The sequence below is a fragment of the Podarcis gaigeae genome (assembly GCF_964106915.1).
Source record: "Podarcis gaigeae genome assembly, chromosome: 14".
Lineage (NCBI taxonomy): Eukaryota > Metazoa > Chordata > Lepidosauria > Squamata > Lacertidae > Podarcis > Podarcis gaigeae.
Genome location: NC_139690.1, coordinates 4,002,575 through 4,012,648, shown reverse-complemented (window position 1 = coordinate 4,012,648; position 10,074 = coordinate 4,002,575).

Below are 10,074 nucleotides of genomic sequence, written 5' to 3'. Positions count from 1 at the left end.
GCTCATCAGCAGCAGCAGCGCGGCTTTGCATCCACGAAAAGAGCGATGAACTCACAGCGCCGCTCCCCCTTTCGCGTTCCGGAGCCCCTTACGGAGCCCCTTCTTCGTTTCCGGGGGGGCTTTGGGCGCCCGCCGAGTCCCACGGCTGCAGGCTCACTCTGCCTGCGGTTTTTCTTAACGGGTCTCCGCTTTGCCGTAGCGGACGACCCTTTTTCGCGGAGCCCCTCTTCACCAGGTAAAGAGGACCGCCATTGCTATTTTGCGCCGCCTCCGGAAGTCTTTACTGGCATTTTGTAATGTCTGTGTTTTATTTACAAATACAGATGTTGAAAATGCACAAAAACTTACATCCCCCAACATCCAACCTCCACTGCTTCTGCATCAAACCTCCAGTATGGATTGCTTTTTGTTATGTCGGGTTTGGAAGAGCTCTGACTTTTTTGTTGTAAAAGAAAAAAAAAGAAATCACCCTAGTTACCCACTCTGATGAGGCTCTCCACTTACACACATTTTGCTTAGGTGCACAGGGGCCTGGAACATAACCCCCATGTAAGTGGGGAGTCGCCTATAATGTGTACAAAAGAACATAAAGAGAGGCTGCTGGATCAGGCCAATGCCCATCTAGTCCAGCGTCTTGTTCTCATAGCAACTGCCTGTGAGAAAGCAACAAGGAGGAATCAAGGACAGGAGCACTCACTCCTCCTTGAAGCACAGAAAAGGACTTTCGTCCTGCACCATATTAAGGTGTGTCTGGCACCTTCATTGTACTGCTGGTGAGTGATGAAGACACACCTCTTTGCCCTGGCGTTTGACACTTGAGAGATATATTTTTAGGACCCACCTTATTTCTGTGCTTGTAAGTTGTTTTAAACTTTTCTTTTACTGTTGTAACCTGCCTTGGGACCTTAGAGTAAAGGGCAGGTTAATAAAAATAAGTAAATTCAGAGTCTTGCTGCTTTATTGCTGGGGTGGAGAAGGCAGCACTTTGGGCCATATTCGGATTCTGAGTTTTGTCAGTCTGCAAAGGATGGAAATACTGGTGGGAGGAGGACACGACTGGCCAAGGCAGAAAAAAAAGTGGAGAATAAAAACCAACACCACATTCACTTAGGGCTGGCAAGGTCCCTTATGAGCAGAGTTGTGGCAGAGCACCTGCTTGGCATGCAGAAGGCCCCATGTTCAATTCCCAGTGGCATCTCCAGTTAGAAGAATCAAGTAGCAAGTGATAAAAGAGAGCCTTTTACCCAGGCTGACAAATATTCTGACCTATAAGGCAGCTGCTTATGTCCCTATGCAGGCTTTTCTCCAGGATATAAGGACATAAGGAGGGTCCTGCAGGATCAGGCCAGTGGTCCATATCATCTACATCCTGTTCTCACAGTGGCCAAACAGATGCCTGTAGCAAACCTGCAAGCAGGACCTGAGTGCAAGAGCCCTCTTCCCTCCTGTAGCTTCCAGCAACTGGTATTCAGAAGTGTTACTGCTTCTGAACATGGAGGCAGAGCCGAGTCATCTGGGCTTGTAGCCTTCTCCTCCATTTATTTGTCCAATATTCTTTCAAAGCCATCCAGGTTGGTAGTCATCACTCCTATGGGCCTGAGTTCCATAGTTTAACTATGGCCAATATATCTAGCAGTGGATACAGGAGCGGTTTACAAGGGAATAGGTGTGGCTCTCCTTGATTAACACAAGACACCTGTGATTGGTGAGGGAGCCAAAGTTGGCTGAGCAGATAGTCACCTCACCTGCCATCCAGTTTCCCCTGGCAGGCAAGGTGCAAAAGCTTGTTCTGGCAGCACCTTAGCTGACCTGCAAAAACAAAACAAGCCTGCAGAGCTGTTGCCTAAAATCTGCACAAACTCTGGAAGGAAAACGTGGCACTTTACCAGCCCATCACCTCCATGAGTGATGGCCAAGCAACTAGTTCTGGCCTTCGTCCCATGACTCTAGTCTTCATGCTGCCAAATCACACTCCACACTGCAGCTTTATGTAGCAGTCCCACTTGTATATGTCTGCAATGGTTCTATACCAGTTTAACTGTTGTGGCCACCTCCAAAGCATCATGGGAATTGTAGCCTGGTGGAAGTGTAGAAGATTTTGTGAGCCTTTGCCTCAACCACAGAACTATGCTTTCTAGGCAGAGCAATGAAAACAGATCAAATCTGAGTATGTCCACAGTTTAGCTTGCTGACTAAAACCCTCAAACCTTTGGGTAAGCAAAGAAATAATCATGCGTGTTTGAAAAGGAGCTGAGCCAGTTTATTTAGAATAAAAGAAGCATATCTTTTTGAGAGATTAACTGTTGCATTTATTGTCTCCAGCAATCGTTTAATCTCCAGTTTGTTTTTTGCCTGGGCTGAGTTGGAGGGAGATCAGAATCTTTTATTTTCTTAGCAGTCACTGCTGAAGGTTCTGTCTACTATCCATTTGTTCATTCCTCATATGAAGGCTCTCACTGAAAGGCAGCCATTGGACCAAACTATTTGATTTGGTTTGAGTTTTGCACTTTAGCACATTCCTCAAACATTTCATCAATGTTGTCTTTCCAGAGGCTTTGGTAAGGTGGAGATGAGTCTACATTTCCACCCCTCTGGCATAGACCAGCTGTTTACTCCAGCCTCCCAAACTGCCTATACAGAGTGAGTCATGACATTGGAAAATTATCCCAGGGAGAAACAATGAAACAGAGAACAATGTGACTCCTTCTCTGGAAAGGAAAATAAAACTCTGGCTGTTGACACCTTCCCCCACTCACACACCACAGTCACGTCACTTATCTATGGATATTGGAGGCTTCTCCTGTAACTCTCTGAGTGTGCAGGATCAGCCCTAGACTAGCCCTCCTCCAACCTATTGCCCTCCAGGTCCCATCAGCCCCAGCCAGCATGCCCAGTGGGAAGGGATACCTGCAGCTCAGTGCATGAGGAGATCACTATTTGGTGGGCAATCTGTCTTTCTGGAAAGTTTGTCCACCATTATTGATCTCCTTATTGAAGAATTTTGGATAAGCTTCATTTCTGTCGTAGGATTCTACTTTTCCATACCATATTTTCTTCCCTGTTTCTCCTCTTATGTTCATTGGATGGGAAGAGGCAACCCATGACGCTTTGCATACCATTTAGAGGATGGCTTCTAACCTGAGTGTCATTTGTCTTTGGGACTCCATTGCATCTGTATTTATACATTTGAGGACTGCTTTCTCCTGCCCATCAGTTATGATCAACTTCCATGCTGGTGGGAATTGCAATCCAAAATGTCCAGAGGGCACCAAGTTGGGAAGGCTGCCATAGGCCAACAAAGAGTGTCCAAAGTGATGTGTGTCTCCATGGCCCAGCGTTCAAAATTATAGATTCCACATTCTTCTATATGCTGCCCTGAAATCCATTTTTGAAGAAGTTGAGGTGCAGTTTATAAATTATTTGAATCAGTAAATAAATTTCACCTTCATCCAAAAACATGAAAGATGTACATATAATGAATAAAATATAAAAGATGAAAGTACCCAGCCATCTGAAAATACAATGGTTTTACATGCCTGTGCAAAATAAAAAGATATTAAGCTGGTGCTGAGAAAAAAGGCAATGTAAATGCCAGGGGTTCTTCTCAGGGTGGGGGGGGGCATTCCACAGTTTGGGGGGCAAAACAGAAAAGGTTCTCTCTTGTGCAAATGAAATTTGCACTTCTCTAACAAAAGGAACATGAAGAAAGACTTCCTCTGGTGATCTTTATTTAATACATATGTTGCCCATTTCACAACTTTAATGTATTGTTTGCATGCACAATTTTGCCCTGTCACACAAGGAGATAAATTTTCCCCCCACATTGAACTGATCCCAATTTCTCTCAGCCACACTGTTTGCTGAATGGGAACCAACACTGTATTTCCTGTGAATTAAGCACAATAAATGTTGGCTCAGTGCTGGCCATGCAGGTGAGTGTTACCAACTTTACATGTGAACAAACTGCTGTTTTTTAGCTGAATGGCTAGCAGATGACAGGGACCTGCCAAACCCAGCATCTCAGGTGATTTACCTGTTCCTAAATTTGTTCCTGACTCTGCGAAGCGTGATCTGGAATAATGGCTGTGCTTCAGGAGCTGCTAGCACCAAAACAAGGTTCTGGAAGGGCCCTCAGCATTGGAACTCCTTCCATGGAATTTCTGCCAGATCCTTATCTCTGCTTTGTCTACGAGAGCAGTTTAAATTAAAATTAAGGGGTGGGTCAATTTAAGCTCCCAAGTATTACTATTTGATAAAGAATTCTAAATCCAAATGCAAACAGCCTGTCACATCTTATACATGCCTACTTGAAAGTAAGAGCTGCAGTGGCACTTACTCCCAGTCAGATAGGTTTGTAGATTGTAGCCACAGCTAATTTACTATCTGGGTTTTAACTGATAATTAAGTAATTAATGGATTAAGAATGCAAGAATCCATGGCACTGCTGGATCAGGCCAATGGTGTATGTAATCCAGCAACTTTTTCTCACAGCAGCCAACCAGATACCTGTGGGAAGTTGGAAAGGGTGACCTGAGCCCAAGAGGCCCCTTCTCCCCTCCTCCAGTTTCCAGCAGATGCTGTTCAAAGCGTGGTGCCTCCAACTGGGGAGGCAGAGCAGAGCCATCCTGGCTCAGAGCCACTGAAACGCTTCTCCATGAATACCAAATATCTGTATATTGCATCTCAAGAGAGATTAAAAGTTGACTTTTTAAGGGGGAGGGATAAGAAGAGCTTTTCAAAATCATTAAGTCCTTAGTCTGCTGGAATTGTTGATTTCTGATCTTGCCTCCTGAGGTCTGTGCATTTTATCAAGTTTTTAAATGGTAAAACAAACAAATAAAAGCAAGTGTAAAGTTGGGTTTACAAGTCGAGCTGACTCTGAAAACAGTTGAAGGCGGCTGATTTTGTGTTCCTCACACAGTCAGAAAATAACCTGGTTCCTTTTTGTTCTTTCAAGTGCATCAGGAAATAAGCTTGGCCTACGCTCCGGATGCTGGGTCAATGTATATCCTGCGACTGTTCCATTGTCTTTGTTGACACACGTTTCATTCATGTAGTCAGCACTGAGTGGCTGGCAGGTGTGCTATTTATCTCTCTTTTGTGGGTGTTCCTAGGCAACCTCTAATGCTAATAGCAAACAGTAGTAGCTCGCATCTGATGTGGTGTTTATTTCTCTTTGCTAGGTGCCCAGAATTTTGGCTGCATGCTCATAGCTTACCAAAGACATGAATGCTGCCTTTTCTGTGTTGGCCCCCAGATTGTGGAATTTCCACCACTCAGAAATGTGTGTGGCCTTCATGCCTCAGGTGTTTAAATGTGCTTTAAAAGCCCCTATTTTTTCGGACCTCTTTAAAAAAGGAATATGTTGTTTTTCAGGGAGCTCTGTTAGGTGCTACATCAGTTTCTGCTACGTCTTTTCACTGGCCTATATTTTAAAATAACTGTTAAATGTTGCCTTTAGTTTGCTTGTATTTATTATACTTTTATGACATAGGGAGTTGCCTTGAGTGGGCTATGCATAGGAAAGCAAGAAATAAATAATGCTATAAATAAATTAAATAAAAGAAGTTGGTGTGTGTGTGTTTTTTAAAAAGTATTTTGTCAATTTTTAAAGTAATGTAAAATATTTTCCAAAATGTAAAATTTTTTCCAAAATGTAAAAAATACCCAATAAGTCATGCTGCCAGGGCAGGTGTTGGGAGCAGGTCAGCAATAACATCAGTGAAGTTAACTCTTTATTCAAAGAAACAAAAAAGCTCAGGTCTGGTGAGCACTGCAAGTCTTCCCAGTAGGTCTTGCCCCAGTGAGCCAGCTGTGAGGACTGACGGTCTCCACCTCTCCACAGCTCTTTAAGTCTCCTGCTCCCCCAGGTCCTTCCCAAGCAATGTGAGACTCCGACTTCTTGTCTCTGCTCTTCCCTCTTCATACCTCTGTGGGTTCAGGGAGACCAAAGAGGAGGGGAGCTGGTCACCGCAGGAGGGGGGGCATCCTTGACTTCTTCCCTGACTCATCTCTGCCTCTTGGCCCCCCCTCCTCTCCAGCTTCCACTGCTGCCTCTGATTCTGGACTGCCCTCTGACAGAGCCTCTTCCTGATCACTAAACCCTGTTCCCTCTTCAGCTTCTGACACCTCCTCCTCCTCCCAATCTGCTCCCTCTTCTCCCTCTGACCCTCCCTCATCATGTCCCACCCCCACTCCCCGGGCTCCAAGCCTTCTTCCCTTGGGAGGTTCCCCAGCTGTCCAGTCCATGGCACATGCTGAGGTGAATTGAAGCTTAATGTGCTTAGTAAATGGGGATAGAACAGTAGCCTTAAACGCCCCAAAGGAAGGAAGCCAAGAATTATTGTGACATCAAGCATGAGGTTTTTACAACTCTAGGACTTCCTGTTCAGGCACTAGGTAGGGGCAAAAAGCATTAACGAAATGTGATATTCTTAGCATTCACTACAAACGGTTTGCCTCATCTTCACTAGGGGTGTGCAAGAGATTTGTATGAATTTTGCATCAAGAAGCAAACTGTCCTTACTTTGGACAGATTCAAGGTTTTCCTGAGCTGAAGTGTGATCTCTCCCATGTGCCCTAAACTGAAGGGGGGACCTCCCAAGTCCATCAGGGGGCTTCAGTAGTTCAAGTATAATTAAAAAAAATGCCACAGATGCCATTTCTCCCCAAGATTGCAGCGTTAAGGAAATGTCGTGGGAGTGGGGGTGGGGGTGAGGAGCTCTTTGTGACTGACAGGTCTGTCTAATCAGAGGGAATTGTTTTACCCTGTTGTTCAAATCTCAGTGGTTTGAGGAAGGGCTGCTGAGGCTTCACCTTGTTGTCTGTTCTGGGCTCTTGTTTCTGCTAACAGCATTTGCTTGGAACATGTTGGATATTCAAGTGCTTCTGCCTCTGGGCCATAAACCCCCAGCTTTGCATTGAGTTTATTTAACTTTTGAAGCTTTTTTTTTTTTTTACTTATTGTAACTCCCTAGCCCCTGCCCTCAACATTAGAAACTTTTCAGGTTTTTTTCTCTCTGCACCTCTGTGATGTATGACATTTTATAATAAAACCACTCACAAAACCACAAGGAGAGAAGCAAATCCCTTTCAATTCTCCCCTCCTCCTCCAAAACAAACAAACAAACAAACAAACAAACAAACAAACAAACACCTTCAAAAGTGCCCAGTGCAAACCAGCCTGGACCTATTTTTCTACCGTCTTTTCAGGCCAGATCAGAATGTTCAGAAAGTGTTAAGGCCAGTGGACAACCCCTTTCCAGGACACATAGTCATCAGGAAGGTGTGGATCAAGACTGCATCAGAACTTGCATGGATCACATTCTCGATGCATCCCTGCCTCAGTTCACATATATGTGTGGCTTACCTTGTGCTTGACCTGGAATTGCAGTTAGTGCAGAACGCTGCAGCACAATTGCTGACAGGAGCAAGACCTTTTTGGCATATAAGACCTGTGCTCAGAGATCTGCCCTGGTTGCCAATTTGCCACTGGGCCAAGTTCAAGGTGTTGCTCTCAGTATATAAAGCCCTTAACAACTTGGGGCCAGCTTACCTGTGAGAGACACCCACTTGACTCCTTCGATCTGTGGAACTGGCACTGCTACAGGTGCTACATATTACCTGCTCAGCACCTGAAAGAAACCCAATATTTTAGCATGGCAGCACTTACACCTTGAAACTCCCTGCCTATTGATATCCGGCAGGTGTCTTTACTGCACTATTTTCAGCACTGACTAAAAACATAATTGTTTAGACCAGCCTCCCCAGATAGGCTGGATGCTGATGTGTGTTCATTTTTAGTTTATTGCTGAGTTTATTTATTTTTTAATGTTTTAAATAGTTGTTTTCAATTTCTTCAAAGACTTTGAGCTGTTTTACAATCGAGCAGGGTATACATTTTATGAAAGAAAGAAAGAATGTCACTGAAAGGTGACACTGCCTAGTGGGAGGCAGGTGTAACACCAGTGGACAGGAGGAAGGGAGCTCTCAGCTGGAGCACAGGTAGATCTAGATATTGATTAGATGGGATGGGAACAATGTGGGTGTAGCTGAAAAAGTTTCCAGGGTGTATTTCATTTCCAGGCTCCGTGGAATAATTTACACCCCTTTGAGTATATTCGGATGCAGCAAGGTGATGTTTACATGTCTTTTTTTAGATGGCTACAGAAACAAGCACAGCTTGTTCAGGCTAGCAAAGGCTGGGAGCTGCCTCCTGTTGCATCAGACCATTGAGCCATCTAGCAAAGTTACACTCTTCATCAACTGCCAGCAGTGCTTCAGGATCTCAGGAAGACGAGTTTCCCCCACCTTGTCTGGAGGTGCCAGGGAATGAACCTGGGACCTTCTGCTTGAAAAGCTGATGATCAGCCATGTTCAAATATATAAAAGGATGTCACATAGAGGAGGGAGAAAGGTTGTTTTCTGCTGCTCCAGAGAAGCGGACACGGAGCAATGGTTCCAAACTACAAGAAAGAAGATTCCACCTAAACATTAGGAAGAACTTCCTGACAGTAAGAGCTGTTCGACAGGGGAATTTGCTGCCAAGGAGTGTGGTGGAGTCTCCTTCTTTGTTTTTGTTTTTTTTAATAATATTTATTAAGATTTAACAAAGTCATAAATACAAAAATACATAATGAAGATAAAAGAAAAGACTCTCAAAAAATACAAAATAGAGAAAATGAGAAAAATACAAAATACAGAAAAAAAATTAAAAAGAATTTTTTTAAAAAAACAAATCCATTTTTTTATAACTTTGGACTTATTAGCTTGTTTCTTTGACCTCCTCACACCTCCCCTTTTTGTATTCCCATTAATATAATCAAATCAGCAAATCCTTACCCTCTTTCATTTATCTTAACTCTATATCTTAACATATTATAGCCCTATATTTTCATCCATTGTCAATTCATTTTTACATACTTTTTAACTTTGTTGCTAATGCCACTTATTTTCAGTCCAACATCATTTTAACATTCATTAATTTTACAGTGTTTCTGCAGATAGTCTTTAAATTTCTTCCAATCTTCTTCCACCAACTCTTCTCCCAGGTCTCGGATTCTGCCAGTCATTTCCGCTAATTCCATATAGTCCATCACCTTCATCTGCCACTCTTCCAGGGTGGGTAGATCTTGTGTCTTCCAATACTTTGCAATAAGTATTCTTGCTGTCGTTGTTGCATACTTGGAGTCTCCTTCTTTGGAGGTCTTTAAGCAGAGGCTTGACAACCATATGTCAGGAGTGCTCTGATGGTGTTTCCTGCTTGGCAGGGGTTTGGACTCGATGGCCCTTGTGGTCTCTTCCAACTCTATGATTCTATGATTCTATGCCACTGAACTATAGCTCTAGTGGTTGGCTCAGCCAATGTTTCTGCTCCTCAGGCATCTTAAGACACAAGTTGCTGCCATTAGTAGCCAGACAACACACTGAGCTGCAGTTTGTCACTTCAGTGGCTGTGAGTTAATCAGAGAAGTAATGGACTCTTGCTCCACACAGACAATGCATAAATGAAATCAATTTGCTTACTAAAGAATAAGGTAGCAGTGTCATTTAACACCATTGCGATATTGCTGTGAAGTGCTCTATGTTGGCGGCCCTTTTAGTAGGGTTGCCATATTTCAAACAGTTGTTGAGTTGTTTTTAGTTTTGCCAAAAATTGTTGAGCTTTTCTGGCAAATTCACAAAAAAAGTTTCTGACCTATCTTTAAGGAAAATTGCCAAAAATGACACTGCCGACATGGGTTGCCATATGTCCGAATTTTCCCGGACATTTTTAAAAAGCGATTTCCGTCCAGACACTACTTCCAACTGCAGTATTCCAGATATGTCCAGGAAGTTCCAGACATATGGCAACCAAAACACCATCTGGTGCAGTCATCAGCAACCAGGTGCTATCAGGCGAGGTGGAAGGCTCTTGCGATGGCAGACAAAGCCCTGAACAACTTGGGTCCAGGATATCTTAGGGATGACCAGAGCCCTTAGACCCTACCTCAGTTGCCCAAATAATCCAGAAAATCCCATGTGTCACAGAGGCCCGACTGACTTCAGCCAGAAGTCATTTAGCGTGGTTGGTCC